The sequence below is a fragment of the Rhinatrema bivittatum genome, chromosome 7 (assembly GCF_901001135.1).
Source record: "Rhinatrema bivittatum chromosome 7, aRhiBiv1.1, whole genome shotgun sequence".
In the NCBI taxonomy this organism is placed as follows: Eukaryota; Metazoa; Chordata; class Amphibia; order Gymnophiona; family Rhinatrematidae; genus Rhinatrema; species Rhinatrema bivittatum.
The window spans coordinates 249,891,409-249,909,443 of NC_042621.1; positions in this window are offsets into that span (position 1 = coordinate 249,891,409).

Consider the following 18,035-nt stretch of genomic DNA (forward strand, 5'->3'; position numbering starts at 1 on the left):
ACACTAATACCTAAACCTTACCTCGAGTTACTAGCTGGGCCTCCCATAGGGCTATAAATACCTATCTAGGGTGAGAGCATTCATTCTTTCTCTCTCTCTCTTTCCTCCCCCCAGATGGCTAGGCAGGAGCTTCAAACCTACTAAAACAGGCCTTTGAGGAGACATTGTGAAATGTGCTAACCCCGTAGCACAAGCTATCACACTACTGAAAACATTGTAGCTAAAATCAGCATTAAAGCTGTGTGATAGGATTTCACAAAATTGTAAACATTCCCACCCCTAACTCCTCCTCTTTTTCAGATTTGCATCGCACCATATGATATGGTGCTATCGCATGCGTTAAGGGCTTATTGCATGTGAAAATGACTTAGCGCATTTTGATCAATGAGGGGGTAAGTTTGAACTTTATGCAAAAGCAAATGGGAGCCAATGTAGTGACCTGAGAACAGGGCCGGCGGAAGCACTAGGCGAACTAGGCGGTCGCCTAGGGCGCCAGCTTCCCGGGGGCGGCACTGCCCCGGTAAAATTAAGAGAGCCGCCGCCCCCCCCCCCCCCGATAAAAATAAAACAGCCGCTGCCGGCAGCCCGCCCCAAAAGACCCATCTGACCTCCCCCAGCGGTTCGTGTGGCTCCCGGTCCCTCCCGCTGCTCTTTCTTCCCTGCTGCCGTTGCCGCCGGGCTATCAGCACGTTCAAGCCCAGCGGGAACGGCAGCGGTGCAAAAAAAAAAAGCTGTTGCATCCGCGGCTGGTCTTCTTCCCGCCCCCCCCCCCCCTTTGAACCGGAACAGGAAGTGATGCGCGGGAAGAAAGAGAAGTGCTGCGTGAAAAAATAGCGGCGACAGCAGCATCGGCCCCCGAGCAACTGAAGCAGCCGGTAATCGGGAAAGGAGAGAGCAGCACGAGCCTCCTGCGGCCGATGGGATTCTTCCTTCTTGGCCTGCAGGGGCTGGAGGAGGAGGAGCAGCTACCGTTTGTGCTGGGAGGGGGAGGAAGTGAGTGAGAGAAAGAGAGAGAAGCAGCCAGCCTGCCTGCCTGCGTGTGATTGAGAGTCTGTGTGTAGTGAGAGAATGTATTTGATGGAGAGCATGTGTGTGTGATTGAGAGAAACTGGTCAGAGAGCTGATGTATGTGTATATGTGAGAGACAATGAAAGTGACTGCTCAAGGAGATGACTGATGTGTGAGACAGTCAGGGATGTGTGTGTGTGTGTGTGTGAAAGAGAGAAAAAGCATGGAAGTGAGAACTCTGGGTATGTGAGAAAGCATGGTGTGGGGGTGTATGTGAAAGAAAGCATGGAGTGAGAGACTGGTGAGTGTGTGTGTGTGTGTGTGTGTGTGTGTGTGTGTGTGTGTGTGTGTGTGAAAGAGAGAAAAAGCATGGAAGTGAGAACTCTGGGTATGTGTGTGAGAAAGAAAGTGATTATGAGAGTGAGAAGCCCATATATGTAAGTGGAACACGGGAGTGGGAAGCCTGTGTGTGTATGGCATGAGAGAAACTGTTCAGGAAGGTGACTGGTGTGTGTGTGCCAAAGACTGTTTGGGAGATGATTGGTGTGTGAGAGACAGAAACTGGTCATGGGGGCATGACTGATATGGTGTGTGTGTGTGAGAGACATGGGCATTAAGGAAGAGGACCATGAGTATAGAGCTTAGCCACTACTGCTGCTTAGCCACTACTGCTGCTTCTGGTGTGTGCTACAGCCTGCATGGAAGAGGAGTAAGAGAGCTGCTGGAGGGGGTAAGTAAAGATGGCTTTTTAAGTTTATTTTTCTTGATTGACTGCCATTTTAATTATTTAATATTATGTGATGTGTCTGCTTTTTTTGTTTGAGCAACAAGTATAGCTTTGGTTTATGTTTATTTTATTTATTTTTATTTATTTATTTATAAAGAATTTTCTATACCGTCGATAAGACAAATCATCTCAATGGTTTACATGGCATAAAAATGTCAAATAAGTGTTCTGTTATAAATACAGACTTCGTTATTTTCATTAATGCACAATGTAAGTTAATTGTGTGTGTGTGTGTGTGGGGGGGGGGGGGGGGCGGCATAGCTGACGTTTCGCCTAGGGTGCCTAATACCCTTGCACCGGCCCTGCCTGAGAAGAGGCATTAGATGGTTGTAACAACATTAATGAATAGAAAAATATGCAGGTTACCTTCTACCATGGTAAAGTATAACTGCTCTTAGGAATTATTAGAAGAGAATGGCAAATAAAATGGTGGATGTCACAATGGCTCTATATTGCTCTAAGATGAGAACATACCTTGAATATTGTGTGCAATTCTAGTCACCACATCTCAAAAAGTATATAGTTGCACTGGAGAAAGTGCAGAGAAGGACAACCAAAATGATAAGGGGCATGGAACGGCTCCCCTGTGAAGAAAGACTAAAGAAGTTGGAGCTGTTCAGTTTGAAGAAGAGACAACTGAGGGGGGATATGACAGAGGTCTACAAAATCATAAAAGCACTTGAACAGGTTAATGTAAGTCAGTTATTTACTCTCTCAGATAATAGAAGTCTAGGGGCACTCCATAAAGTTAGCAAGTAGCTCATTTAAAACAAATCAAAGAAAATTATTTTTCACTCAATGCTCTGGAATTCATTGCCAGAGAATGTGGTTAAAGCAGTTGGTGTAACTGGGTTTAAAAAAGGTTTGAATAAGTTCCAAGAGGAGCATAAGAACATAAGAACATGCCATACTGGGTCAGACCAAGGGTCCATCAAGCCCAGTATCCTGTTTCCAACAGTGGCCAATCCAGGCCATAAGAAACCTGGCAAGTACCCAAAACTAAGTCTATTCCATGTTACTGTTGCTAGTAATAGCAGTGGCTGTCAACTTAATTAATAGCAGGTAATGGACTTCTCCTCCAAGTACTTATCCAATCCTTTTTTAAACACAGCTATACTAACTGCACTAACCACATCCTCTGGCAACAAATTCCAGAGTTTAATTGTGCGTTGAGTGAAAAAGAACTTTCTCCGATTAGTTTTAAATGTGCCCCATGCTAACTTCATGGAGTGCCCCCTAGTCTTTCTATTATCTGAATGAGTAAAAACCGATTCACATCTACCCGTTCTAGACCTCTCATGATTTTAAACACCTCTATCAAATCCCCCCTCAGCCGTGTCTTCTCCAAGTTGAAAAGTCCTAACCTCTTTAGTCTTTCCTGATAGGGGAAAAATCCATAAACTGACCCAGTAAGGTATATCTTATGCTCTCATGCTGTGCTATGTTTGTCGACTCATGGGACTACCCCGCGAGCCGCCATTGCTGGAGGCTTCCTATCGTGGCAGAATGCTCCTGATGTTGCATGACGCTAACCACCACTGATGCTGCCATTCCGGCCAGGCTGCCGCCTCCCCTTAGATACACACGAGTATATGTGCATACAAAATATAGGCTCCGCAGCGGGAAACACTGAGTGGTGCTTCCCAATGACATCAGCCTAACAGGGCTATTTAAGCAGAGGTCCAGCAGCACTACTTTGCCTCAGCAACAAGTCTCCTGCCTAGTAGCAGTGCATATTGTTCTTGCATTCCTGGTAGTCTTGTTTGTTCCTGAGTTACCGGTTGTTCCTGTGTTCCTGTGCTTCAGCCTTACCTTGCCCAGCCTGCTTCGTCCAGCCTTGCTCAGTCCAGTCTGTCTCGTCTAGACTTGCCTTGCCCTGTTGTCTCATCCATTGTCTCCTGCGTGTCTTTGTCCGCCCTTGGCCTGATCTCCTGGACCTGACCTCTTGCATTGGACCCGACTACACTTGCCTGATGCCTGGACCTGATCTCTTGCATCGTATGCTGTCGACACTTATTTGTTGCATACCCCAATCATTGACCTGTTCCCAATCTCTTCATTCTGCTGCCCCAGCATGCCTCTGGACTCTTGCTCATTTCATCACCCTAGGGACTCACCTAACTTATGTCCTGCCAGCTGCCAGAACCCAAGAGCTCAATCTGTGGGAGAGGCAGCTGGGACGAGCGCCAGTCTATCCCGCACCAGAGTGTGTTCCCCATCTGTCAGCGTAGGTCTCATAGGTTCGCCTAAGAGGCTGCATCAACTACACCACAGCAACAAGAGCTCACGCTCACGCCACTCATCACATGCTGTACATTTGGCAAGTAGAACTGATTGCTTCATTTCACTCATCTTACAATTCTCTTCCCAAGTATGCACATGGTAATACTCTTATACAGTAGGAAGTATCCCAGGAAGCACATATAACCATTTACAAGTGAAAGCATTTTTGTTAGTCATGTGTGAGAACCATTAGGCCAATGACTTAACTAGTTATCAATCTCATTAATGCATAACAAGGTAATAAATCTTCATTCTACCAAACTGATATGTGTACTTTTCTGTTACACAGTCACAGGAAATATTGCCTGCTACATTGGAAGTCTTTGATATTTCCAAGTGTTTAATGCCATGTAATAAACAGTAACATGCAGCACAAATGAACCAGTTTCTAAACACCCATGGCAGCCTTGCTTTATTACCTTAAAATAATGAAAAAGTAATGAATGTCTATTGGAATCATTAGTCATCATTAATAGGATCTTAAGACTTGTGACAATTTATTGCTTTCATAATCTACTCTACTTATATAATTCAAAGTGTCAAGGAGAAAATGAAGCTAGATAGTTTGAATTAGCATCTGTTCTGCTGCAGCATCTGTTAGGTTTGGGTTTTTTTTGTCAGAGGGTAAACATAAACAATGGTTTGCAGTTAAGAGAAATGCAGCAGAGGATATATAAAATTTAAGATGTGAGTGAACAGGGGCAGATTTAGGTTTTTCTTACCCCTAGGCACTGTTGGTGGTATTGTGTCTCCCCCTCCCCACCATCACCACCCTCCCCATAGATCCCATTAAGGGCAGCCCTCTGTCCCAATCTTATCTTTCAATCCCCAGTCTCTCCCTCTCCATCTACCTTTCAGTTCCTACTCACTTTCTCTTTCCCACTCCATCCCTGATTTTCTACTTCCTTCCCTCCCTCGTCCTGCCTACTCCATCCCTGAGGCCTCAATTTGAAGGCTAATCCTCCAGCCTCTTGGGGATTTAAAAATCTCTCTCCACCTCTGTAGCCTGGTTTGCAGGAGAGCAGGACTGGCTATAAGGTGCCTCTAGATGTTCCTGCTGCTTCGATCTCCTTGCCTTCCTGTGTCAGTCAGATCATCTGTTTGTCTGAAGCAGGAGGTAGAGGAGTCCACAGAAGCAAGAGGCAGTTAGAAGGCTTGCTTGCTGGCCCTGCTGTTCTCTTTGATTCTACCTCTCAACTTGTTGGCTCTAAGCGGGTTGTGGAGAACAGCTTTGGCCCTTTTCAGGCAGGCTCAGAGGTGAAGGGAGCAGCATCAATAAATTTTCATTTGGACCTGAGGCACATCGGGCAGAGGAGGTGGGGCTACCATGGTGGTGTCCTGATTCGCTCTCTCCCCCAAAAGACGGCCCTGGCAGTAGCAGAGAGGATGTTGGTGGCTCCAGCAATTATATTTGGCTCTACTACAGCATTGGACGAAGGGCAGAAGTGCCGTGCAGGTTCTTTATTTTTATTTCTTTATTTATTTTTACACTAATAGGACTGACATTTTTTTTGCTCTGTCTTCTGCATGGCTCCCCTCGGAAATTTGCTTCTCTAGTCCTACTATGCCTCCTGACAAATCCAAGCCTGTGAGAGGGCAGCAAGGTACTCATTGATTCTTATTTGATTACTCTTTTTAATTTGGTATAGATTGTGGACTTGAGATACATTTTATGCAACAAAGGACTACAGCTGGATGATACTATTTAATGGTTTGATGTGGTGGGAAGGCACTATGATTTATCTTAATGTATATTGACATTTTGTTGGAATAGTTTTTGTACTTGTTTTTAATGCATATTTAAATAAAATCTGTAAAAAAAAAAGTTACAAAATAAAAAATACTTTTTCTGAGATTGATGCATTTTTATTCCAGGATTTTTTTTATATAACTATGTGTATTTAGGAACACTTGACCATATATATTCTGCCACTTTTGTTTCTTTACTATAGATATACAGTATATAGATACAGTAAGCAGAAACCCATTGAAAATTCAACAGAAGGAGCTGCTGAGCGGAGAGGAGAGAGAGGAGTAACCTGCTGCTGGTGCCTTGACGGTCTGTTTTTACCATCTGATACCCCTCGGAACAGCTGCGGGCTCTAGACCCGGAAGGAGGACGCCCAGTGACGTCAGCAGCCTGCGCCTGCCTTTAAAACGAGCTGCAGACGCTGGAAACCCCCGGGAGCTGCTGAGCGGAGAGGAGAGAGAGGAGTAACCTGCTGCTGGTGCCTTGACGGTCTGTTTTTACCATCTGATACCCCTCGGAACAGCTGCGGGCTCTAGACCCGGAAGGAGGACGCCCAGTGACGTCAGCAGCCTGCGCCTGCCTTTAAAACGAACTGCAGACGGCGCGTCGGCGCGCTGCCTAAGCCGCACGCTCCGTAAGGGGCGCGCGGCTTGGACCGGCTTAGGCCGGCGAAGGCGAAGAAGGCGTCCAGGATTTTTTTTATATAACTATGTGTATTTAGGAACACTTGACCATATATATTCTGCCACTTTTGTTTCTTTACTATAGATATACAGTATATAGATACAGTAAGCAGAAACCCATTGAAAATTCAACAGAAGAAGCAGCCCAGATCCAGCACTCACTTTTTTCCACCTGGGTCGATCCCAGTTCTCTGCCTCAGCCACCCTTCCTACTTGTCAATCTGTGGGTATTTGCTTCCTGACAGCCACACAGTTGTGATTTCTAGAGCTGCAGATACTTTGGAAAGGATGTGCTGGCATGTGCTTCACAAAATACACTCATTACACACAGCAGAGAGCGCCTTTTTATGGCCACCTGCGAACACCATTTATTTATTAAAAAATGTCTAATCCACACAAATGTAGTAAAACTGCTCTAAGCAGATTAAAACTTCAAACATAAAACACTGAAATCAACATAAAACAACAGCAACCATTTGAACAGTAACTCTTTACATACAACACAACTGTAAACAACCAAGAATGTCCATTCTATTAAAAAAATCTTTTGACAGAGCAAGATATAAAAATGGAGCTAACCTATCAGAGAAAAAGATTGTTTAAACAAGACAATTTTATCCTTTTTCCTAAATAATAAATGGTCAGGTTCCTCCCTAATTTCTAAGGGGAGTACTTTCCAATTCAAAGGACTGGCAGCAGATAAAGTCTGAATTTGAATATATATTGGAGCCAGCAACACTTAAAAGAGGGAACATTAAGCAATCATTTTACTGCTGAGCAAAGAATTTGAGTAGGAGCTTGAAGCTGCAAGGGGTTTTTATGTAGATTGGCCCATCCTCCTTAAGAGTTTTGTATGTCAAAATTAGCATTTTAAACTGTACCTGAAAGCTCAATAAGACTGAGAGTAATATGATCTTATCACTTCTTATGGGATTCATTTCAAAATCTATGCTGATCACATTCAACTTTTTGTGTCAGTAGGTTCATCTCTTTTGGTTGACCCGATATTGTTAAATCCACTGATATGATTCACAGTTGGATATCCTTTAAAAGACTTGCCCTTAACCTTGCTCTGAGGATTTGTGGTTAAGCAGACATCTTGCCCCAGGGGAGGATTTTATTTACAACTTAGGGATCAAATACATTCTTTTCGAAATGAAGTCTGGGACCTTGGTGTAATTGAATCTAGACCAGGGGTGACTAACTCTGGTCGTCAAAAGCCACAAACAGGCCTGATTTTCAGGATATCCACAATGAATATGCATGAGATAGATTTGCATCCACTCCTTCCATTGTATACAAATATATCTTATGTATATTTATTATGGATATCCTGAAAACCAGGCCTGTTTGTGGCCTTGGGGTTTTTATAAAGAACCTGTATCCAAGCAAAGAAGTTAGGGGAAAATTCATACTTTTTGAGAACAGCAAACACAAATGACACCCCTGCTCTAACCTCAAATTCAAGCAGTATTGAAATCCGGCCAGGTGGCTGAATTCTGAATCAGCTGCAATACCAGTAGTCGATATTTTGGAAGACCTAGACAAATGGAATTTTGGGAAGTGAGAGGACTTAATATTAGTGCCTGTACAACAGTATGAAAATCAAATTTTTGTAGTTAATACTTGAACTTTTTTATCATTTGTAATCTTGGAAAAAATAACTGATTCAATACTGCTTGAATCCGAGGCTTAAAGGTGAGGTTAGAGTAGGGGGTGTCATTTGTGTTTGCTGTCCTCAAAAAGTATGAATTTTCCCCTAACTTCTTTGATTGGATACAGGTTCTTTATAAAAACCCCAAGGCCCAGGTTCTGACAAATGGTATTCTGTCTATTCCCTTCGTTATCCAGAGAGGCATGTGCCAGGCGATGTCTGCTTTCCCCTTTTTATTTAATCTAGCTTTGTAACCCCTTGCATCTTTGATTCAGAGTACTGGTGGGATCAAGGGATTTCAATTTTGGGGCTCCTGTCATAAGTTGGCAATGTATGCAGATGATGCATTATTGTTTATTACTGATGCGGGGAGATCTGGTCCAATCATAATTGACATGCTCAATAGCTACAGTCGGCACACTGGCTATAAAGTGAATTTTCTTAAATGTAATATTTTACCCATTAGCCCTACTTGCTGAATATTGCCGTGCTTAAATCATTTTTCAGTTCTGAGGGCTAGCATTAAATACCTGGGGATCAATATTCCCCCTATTTTCATGGACTTCTATTGGGCTAATTACCCCTGGGTACTCGCTGGCATTAGAGCAGACTTAATCAAATGGACTTCTTTACCGATTTCCCTTCTTGGGCGGGTTAATCTGATCAAAATAGTGGTCTTGCCAAAACTCCTTTCTCTTTCAGCAGGGCCCTTGCACTGTCCCTAAAAGGATGTTTTCACACCTTAGAACAGTTTTCTTCTTTCCTCTGGAATGATAAGGTGCTACACATTAAGTACACTAACTTGCAGCTTTCCTGAGATTGTGGTGGGCTTCAACAACCAAATATTTATAATTATTAAATAGCGGCCCAACTTGTTTCTTTGAGAAGTTGGACATAAGAACATAAAAAGTTGCCATACTGGGTCAGACCAAAAGTCCATCAAGCCCAGCATCCTGTTTCCAACTGTGACCAATCTAGGATATAAGCACCTGACAAGTATCCAAACATTAAATAAATCCCATGCTACTAATGGCAGTAATAAGCAGTGGGTATTCCTATTCCCTAAAAGGCTAATTTTAAAAGCTCTGCATACGTAAAATCTGGGAGATATGCACGTGGCTGGGCCGTGCGTGCCATGAGGATTTTCAAATATCCACAGCCACACACGTATCTCCTGGTACGTGACGAAGAAAGGATTCCCAAAAAATGGACAGGCGGAGGTGGGGTCTGGGCAGGGTGTGGGCGGACTGAGATTGCGCCCTTAAGGCACTGTCTTGCTGAAGTGCGCGCTGGGAACGATAGACCCGCGGAAGTTGCTGCTGCCTTGCAGAGCATGTAAGTATAAAAACAAAAAAAAAAAATAGGGTAGGCAGCGGGGTTTTAGAGGTTGGGGGTTAGTAGGGGAAAAGGGAGGGACACGCGCATGTTATAAAATTGGCACGTCCATGTGCGTGCGCCAGCAACCGCACGCACGTGAACACCTGTGCGCAAGTTTGAAAATTACCGTCTAAGTCAATTTGATTAAGGCTGGAAAAGTTCCTCCAGGAACTTGTCCAAACATTTTTCAAACCCAGCTACACTAACTACCTTTGCCACATCCTATGACAATCAATGTATTTATTTATTTTATTTATTTGTTTTTATATACCGATGTTCAAAATATATATCACATCGTTTTACTAAGTACATTAGACAATAAAATAGTGGCGCGGAGAAAAAAGAGGTGAGCATGAGAGGTCGCAGCCGTCTGCGACCAACAGGCTTAACAAGGACAGAGGCTATACTTCAAAGTGAATGGATTCACTGGTGAAATGAATGAGACTACATTTGCTTACAGTAAGGGTCCTAGGTGGTAGAGATTGGTATTATGTTCGATCAGACTGAAGGAAGGTCTGGTTAAACAGCCCTGCTTTAACTTTCCTATGGAAGGTGAGGTAACATGATTTAAGGCGAATGGGCTTTGGAACCTTATTCCAGAGTTTGGGAGTGTAACAGCTACAAGTTTCTGCTTTGTGCTGGACAGTTTTGCAGCTGTCAAAAAAGGAGAGGCAAAAAGGGTCATTTCCGAGGAATGGAGTTCTCTAGAAGGGATGTAGTATGTCAGGAGCTGCAAGAGATACTCCAGGGACAATTTGTTCATACGTATCTCTATCCCCTCTAATTTCCAAATTCAGTGATTCGAGTCCCTTATGCCGAGACATTGTGGTGGACTGGGGAGTTATATACACATGTGGTAAGAGTGTGGGGAAATGGAGAAATTTTGGTTGGAGATACACAAGCTTATGGAAGATATTGTGGGATCTAAAATCATCTTCTCTCCTCAGCTGTGTTTGCTAAACAGAAGGGAGAAGCAAGATTTACCTAAAAATGACGAGAGGTTTTGCATTTGCTGCAAGCTGGGAGACGAACTATAGCATATTTTGTGAAATCCTGCCCATAAATATCCTTCTGGCGGATCAAGATTTTTGAGTTTGCCATACTAAAGCACATCACTTTTGTTTTGAAAAGTGAACCCACTGGGTATGATGCTACATGGGAGAAATAATAGCTATGGCATACTCAGAAAAGTAGGGCTCAAGTCTACTCACAGCCTTTTCTGTCATTAGATCTGTTTGTTGATATCCTATCCTGTTGTACTATTGTAATAGCATTGCTTTATATCTTTATATGTTGTGAATAATGCAAGCCATATGTTAAGATATATATATATATATATATATATATATATATATATGTATATATATATAAATAAAATATATTACATAGTAATGACGGCAGAAAAGTACCAAATGGTCCATCCAGGCTGCCCAGCAAGCTTCTTATGCTTGAGGCTGGTGTGCCAAACAGGTTACACCCATGTTTCTCTTAAGGGTAGCAACTGCTGCTCCATACATTTATCTCCCAAGCCTTATGATAACCCATAATAAAATCACTGCTTACAACATTTTTACTGGGTGATGAGCCTTCTTGAAAATTCAGACAGTGTTGCTTGAGGTGCTTTGCTTATGGACTCTGATATGCAGAGTCCATAAGCAGTCCTGTGCTTTTCCTTTATTTCTGCATATCAGTACTCCAAACCGTTAAAGTCAGGGCCCATATTGGTTGTCATCTGAAACCAAATGCTCTTCCACCTCCCTCCCCCCCACCCATAAAACTGAAGAGATATGTTGCAGTTGCATCAAAAGCATCAAGGCTTATTAGTTAAGAGTAGTAACCCCAATGCGTTCTGTTAAAGATAGTAGCTATCCCACCAGCAAGTTATCCCCAAGCACCATTTTCTTCATTTCCATTTTCTAGCCTTTATAGGTTTATTTATTTTATACCGCTATTTCAGTAAAACCATCATAACGGTGTACAATAAATTAAAGTAAGAAAATACAATGCATCATCGAATCATATAAAATAACAATAACTAAAACATAACATTAAAACTTATTAATTACTTAAGGCAAAGTTAAGATAAGATAAAATAAGATAAAAAACAAATGTAGAAAAGTGCTGCAATGATGTCTTATTCCGCTGTCACTGTGAGTCCAAGTACGCACATTTAAAAAGCCTTTAGGGATCCACAATGTTTATCCCATGCCCCTTTGAATTCTTTCACTGTTTTTGTTTTCACCACCTCCTCCAGAAGGGCATTCCAGGCATCCACCACCCTCTCCATGAAGAAATATTTCCTGACGTTGATTCTGAGTTGTGCCCCCTGGAGTTTCATTTTGTGATCCCTAGTTTTACTGATTTCTTTCCAACGGAAAAGGTTCAAAGTTCGTGCATCATTAAAATCTTTCAGGTATCTGAAGGTCTATATCATATCTTCCCTGCACCTCCTCTTGTCCATGGTATACATATTTAGATCCTTCAGCCTCTCCTCATAAGCCTTCTGATACTGACCCCACAGTATTTTAGTTACCTTTCTCTGGACCAACTCCATCCTGTCTCTATCCTTTTTGAGATATGAACTCCAGAACTGAATACAGTACTCCAGGTGAGGCTTCACCAAGGACTTGTACATGGACATTATCACCTCTTTTTTCTCAGTGGTTATTCCTCTCTTGATGCAGCTCAGCATTCTTCTGGCTTTAGCTGTCATCTTGTCACATTGCTTCACCATTTTCAGATTGCCAGACACTATTATCCCAACATCCCTGTCTTGGTCTGTGTACATCAGCCTTTCACCCCCATCACATACAGCTCTTTTGGATTACTGCACCCCAGATGCATGACTCTGTACTTCTTAGCATTGAATCCCAGCTGCCAAGTCTTTGACCACTCTTCAAGCTTTCTTAAATCACTTTTCACTCTCCCTACTCCTTAAGGTATGTCCACTCTGTTGCAGATCTTAGTATCATTCACAAATAGACAAATTGTACCTTCTATTCCTTCTAAAATTGCACTAACAATACAACACCGATCCCTTTAGCACTCCACACAGTGTCTCCAGTCAGTCAACCAGTTTGTAATCCATGCTATGTTACGCTTGGGCTCCGGTCAGGAGTCGTGAACCCCACCCAGCAGGGTGGCTCCAGGTGGAGAGAGACAGGAGGCTCGAAACAGAGTCAGGTACCAGGCTGGGTCAGGGCAGGCAGCAATAATCAGAGTCTGGGTTCAGGCTGGGTCAGGGCAGGCGGCAAGTGGCAGTGTCTAGTACAGGCTGGGTCAGGGCAGGCGGCAAGTGGCAGTGTCAAGTACAGGCTGGGTCAGGGCACAGTAAGCAGGACAAGGCAGGTCAGAAGGCCCGTAGGCCACACACACACACACACGGAAGGCCCGTAGGCCACACACCAATAGCGGGGCAAGGCAGGTCAGAAGGCCCGTAGGCCACACACACACACACGGAAGGCCTGTAGGCCACACACCATAGACGGGGCAAGGCAGGTCAGAAGGCCCGTAGGCCACACACACACACACGGAAGGCCCGTAGGCCACACACCATAGACGGGGCAAGGCAGGTCAGAAGGCCCGTAGGCCACACACACATACACGGAAGGCCCGTAGGCCACACACCAATAGCGGGGCAAGGCAGGTCAGAAGGCCCGTAGGCCACACACACATACACGGAAGGCCTGTAGGCCACACACCAATAGCGGGGCAAGGCAGGTCAGAAGGCCCGAAGGCCACACACACACACACGGAAGGCCCGTAGGTCAGGTATGGAAATCAAGGAAGAAGGCCCAAAGGCCACGCAAGGCAAGGATAGGCCCGAAGGCCGCGCAAGGCAAGGCAAGGCAAGGATAGGCCCGAAGGCCGCGCAAGGCAAGGCAAGGCAAGGATAGGCCCGAAGGCCACGCAAGGCAAGGTAAGGCAAGGATAGGCCCGAAGGCCGCGCAAGGCAAGGCAAGGCAAGGATAGGCCCGAAGGCCGCGCAAGGCAAGGCAAGGCAAGGATAGGCCCGAAGGCCACGCAAGGCAGGCTAGAGCAGGGAGCCCAGGTGAGCTCGATGCCGAAGCACCGAGGCAACTGTCAGGCAGGGTTATATGGGCACACCCAGAGCATAGAGTGGACATAGGAGATGGACTGGGCCTGTCAGGAAAGCCAGCACTAGAGGGACCCCTGGTGGTGAGGCGGTAGCACAGCAGCCACAGCCGTAACAGTACCCCCCCCCTCAAGGCCTCCCCCTCCTCCTGGATCCCATCTGTGCAGGAGGTAATCAAGAATAACGGGAGACCACTCCGGGGGTGATGCGGCAGGTTCAACTCCTTCCCGAGGCAATAAGGCAGTCCATAACCCCACCTGGGGTGATAAGGGGAACACAAACCCCACCTGGGGCAGAGAAATAGTCCGTAACCCTTCTTGAGGCGATAGTAGGACCGGTCCGGACCCTTCCAAGGTCGGCATCAAGACCGGTACAGACCCCTCCAGGGGCGGCAGCAAGGCCGGTACGGACCCCTCCAGGGGCGGCAGCAAGGCCGGTACAGCAGGCTCAGATAGTTGAGTAACAAAGTCAGTTGGCAGGACCGGTTCGGACCCCTCCGGGGGCGTCAGCAGGACCGGTATGGACCCCTCCAGGGGTGGCAGCAGGGCCAGTTCAGACCCCTCCAAGGGCGGCAGCAGGACCGGTATGGACTCCTCCAAGGGCGGCAGCAGGGCCGGTTCGGACCCCTCCAAGGGCGGCAGCAGGGCTGGTGCGGACCCCTCCGAGGACGGCAGCAGGGCCGGTTCAGCAGGCTCAGTTAGAAAGTCTGTTAGTAGGGCCGGTTCGGACCCCTCCAGGGGCGGCAGCTGGGCCGGTACAGCAGGCTCAGATAGTTGAGTAACAAAGTCAGTTGGCAGGACCGGTTCGGACCCCTCCGGGGGCGTCAGCAGGACCGGTATGGACCCCTCCAGGGGTGGCAGCAGGGCCAGTTCAGACCCCTCCAAGGGCGGCAGCAGGACCGGTATGGACCCCTCCAAGGGCGGCAGCAGGGCCGGTTCAGCAGGCTCAGTTAGAAAGTCTGTAAGTAGGGCCGGTTCGGACCCCTCCGGGGGCGTCAGCAGGACCGGTATGGACCCCTCCAGGGACGGCAGCAGGGCCGGTTCGGACCCCTCTCGGGGCGTTGTAGCAGGCTCGGACCCCCCTCGGGGCGATGAGGCAGGCTCGGACCCCTCTCGGGGCGATGAGGCAGGCTCGGACCCCTCTCGGAGCGATGAGGCAGGCTCGAACACCTCTCCGGGCGTTGTAGCAGGTTCAGACCCCTCTCGGGGCGTTGTAGCAGGTTCGGACCCCTCTCGGGGCGATGAGGCAGGCTCGGACCCCTCTCGGGGCGATGAAACAGGTTCGGACCCCTCTCGGGGCGTTGTAGCAGGCTCGAACCCCCCTCGGGGCGATGAGGCAGGCTCGGACCCCTCTCGGGGCGATGAGGCAGGCTCGGACCCCTCTCGGGGCGATGAGGCAGGCTCGAACACCACTCCAGGCATTGTAGCAGGTTCGGACCCCTCTCGGGGCGTTGTAGCAGGTTCGGACCCCTCTCGGGGCGATGAAGCAGGCTCGAACACCTCTCCGGGCGTTGTAGCAGGTTCAGATGGCAGAGTAGCATGGTTAGAGGTAGTGTGCATGGAAGACACAGATTGTACTGCCGTGGGCTTGATACCTCGAGCCAAAGTCTGATGCTCCTGATTTTGTTTCTGGAGGAGCAGTTTAGAGAAGGCACAGGCAGTTCTAGGACGTCTAGGGAAGGTGCTCGTTAGTGTCCACTTGGCAGCTGTGGGAAGCTGAGCCCTGCTAGAGTTAATCAGCTCTCTCCGTTGTAGAGAAACCTGTTCCCGAGGCTCTAGCACTGGTCTCACAGAAGCCTTCTTGGCCAGGTAAGTCCTGGGTTTTTCTACCCACAAACTGCCAGCAAAAATGTCTGTTTTAGTTGAGCCAGAAACAGAATACTGGTTAGAAGAGCTGATAGCTTTTTCTAATTGCACAGCTGGTCCTAGAGCAGAACAACAGGGGCAGGGTTTGCCTGGAGGTAACAAACACGGGAGACAGGAGCATTTCCACCACCCTGGTTTAGGAGCCAGACAGTTCAAACACTCCTGATAGACAGAGACATTTTTCTTGTTGCAGTTATTGCATGACCAGTGTTCCTGACCAACAAGTTCACAGGCTAGACAGTTCTGATAGCTTGGATAATTCAAAGTCTGACAGGAATGGCAGGTATAAAACTTTAAAGAAGGAGGCATCTTGAATTAGTGAAAAGTTGACTCACCGGCAGGACACAGACCTATCTCTTCCCCTGGAAAATGTGATGGCTTCGGCATACTGTTACGCTTGGGCTCCGGTCAGGAGTCGTGAACCCCACCCAGCAGGGTGGCTCCAGGTGGAGAGAGACAGGAGGCTCGAAACAGAGTCAGGTACCAGGCTGGGTCAGGGCAGGCAGCAATAATCAGAGTCTGGGTTCAGGCTGGGTCAGGGCAGGCGGCAAGTGGCAGTGTCTAGTACAGGCTGGGTCAGGGCAGGCGGCAAGTGGCAGTGTCAAGTACAGGCTGGGTCAGGGCACAGTAAGCAGGACAAGGCAGGTCAGAAGGCCCGTAGGCCACACACACACACACACGGAAGGCCCGTAGGCCACACACCAATAGCGGGGCAAGGCAGGTCAGAAGGCCCGTAGGCCACACACACACACACGGAAGGCCCGTAGGCCACACACCATAGACGGGGCAAGGCAGGTCAGAAGGCCCGTAGGCCACACACACACACACGGAAGGCCCGTAGGCCACACACCATAGACGGGGCAAGGCAGGTCAGAAGGCCCGTAGGCCACACACACATACACGGAAGGCCCGTAGGCCACACACCAATAGCGGGGCAAGGCAGGTCAGAAGGCCCGTAGGCCACACACACATACACGGAAGGCCCGTAGGCCACACACCAATAGCGGGGCAAGGCAGGTCAGAAGGCCCGAAGGCCACACACACACACACGGAAGGCCCGTAGGTCAGGTATGGAAATCAAGGAAGAAGGCCCAAAGGCCACGCAAGGCAAGGATAGGCCCGAAGGCCGCACAAGGCAAGGCAAGGATAGGCCCGAAGGCCGCGCAAGGCAAGGCAAGGCAAGGATAGGCCCGAAGGCCACGCAAGGCAAGGTAAGGCAAGGATAGGCCCGAAGGCCGCGCAAGGCAAGGCAAGGCAAGGATAGGCCCGAAGGCCGCGCAAGGCAAGGCAAGGATAGGCCCGAAGGCCACGCAAGGCAAGGCAAGGCAAGGCAAGGATAGGCCCGAAGGCCGCGCAAGGCAAGGATAGGCCCGAAGGCCACGCAAGGCAGGCTAGAGCAGGGAGCCCAGGTGAGCTCGATGCCGAAGCACCGAGGCAACTGTCAGGCAGGGTTATATGGGCACACCCAGAGCATAGAGTGGACATAGGAGATGGACTGGGCCTGTCAGGAAAGCCAGCACTAGAGGGACCCCTGGTGGTGAGGCGGTAGCACAGCAGCCACAGCCGTAACATGCTACCCCCTTGGTGCTCATTCCCAAGCTTCTCATTTTATTTACAAGCCTCCTATGTGGGGCCGTAACAAAAACTTTGCTGAAATCCAAATAGATCACTTTGAGCACTCTTCCTCAATCTAATTCTGTATTCCCCAATCAAAAATATCAATCAGATTTGTCTGACAGGACAAAGTGAATCCATGTTGCCTTGGGTCCAGCAACCCACTCAATTACAGATAGTTCACTATCTGAGCTCCAAGGAACTGATATCTAATGGGGGATGATTTAATTGAAGATAATTAGGCAGGAATCCAGGGAAGACTATATAAGAAAAGTAGTCTGAGGGGAGGGTGGGTAGAGGGGTGGGATAGAGGGTAATAATGTTATATTTTTGATGTACTGATTGCCCTTCTTCTGTGTCCTAAAATTTCAAACTAAAAAATTATTACAAAAAAAAAAAAAAGGTGACAGGCAATATAATCTAATGATACATAGGGCTGGATTTTAAAGGATTTACGCACGTAGGGGGAGTTCCGCACGCCGGGCCTATTTTAAAAAGGTCCGGCCACACGCGTAAAGCCCCAGGATACGTGTAAGTCATGGGGCTTGCAAAGAGGAGCGAAGCGGGGGCGGGGGCCAGAGGCCTCCGACATAGACGCCATTTGCCACTGTGTTGGAGGATCGCGTGCCAGCAGGCTGCCGGCGCGCGCAACTTGCTCCTGCCTGGAGGAAAGCGCAAAAGGTAAGACAAAGGTCGGGGGTGGGGGTTTTAGACTAGGGCTGGTGAGGAAAGGTTAGGGGAAGGGGGTGGGAAGGTGTTGCGACCATCGCTGCCCGACGTTTCCACTCCGCCCACCTTACCTCTTTGGTGACTCCCTCTTTGGTTGATGGAAGTTTGGCTGCCACAGTGTCATTTTGCCGACCTCCTCCGGCATCCCCGGACCGGCTAGATGCTGCTTTCCGCCATGTTCTCCTGAGG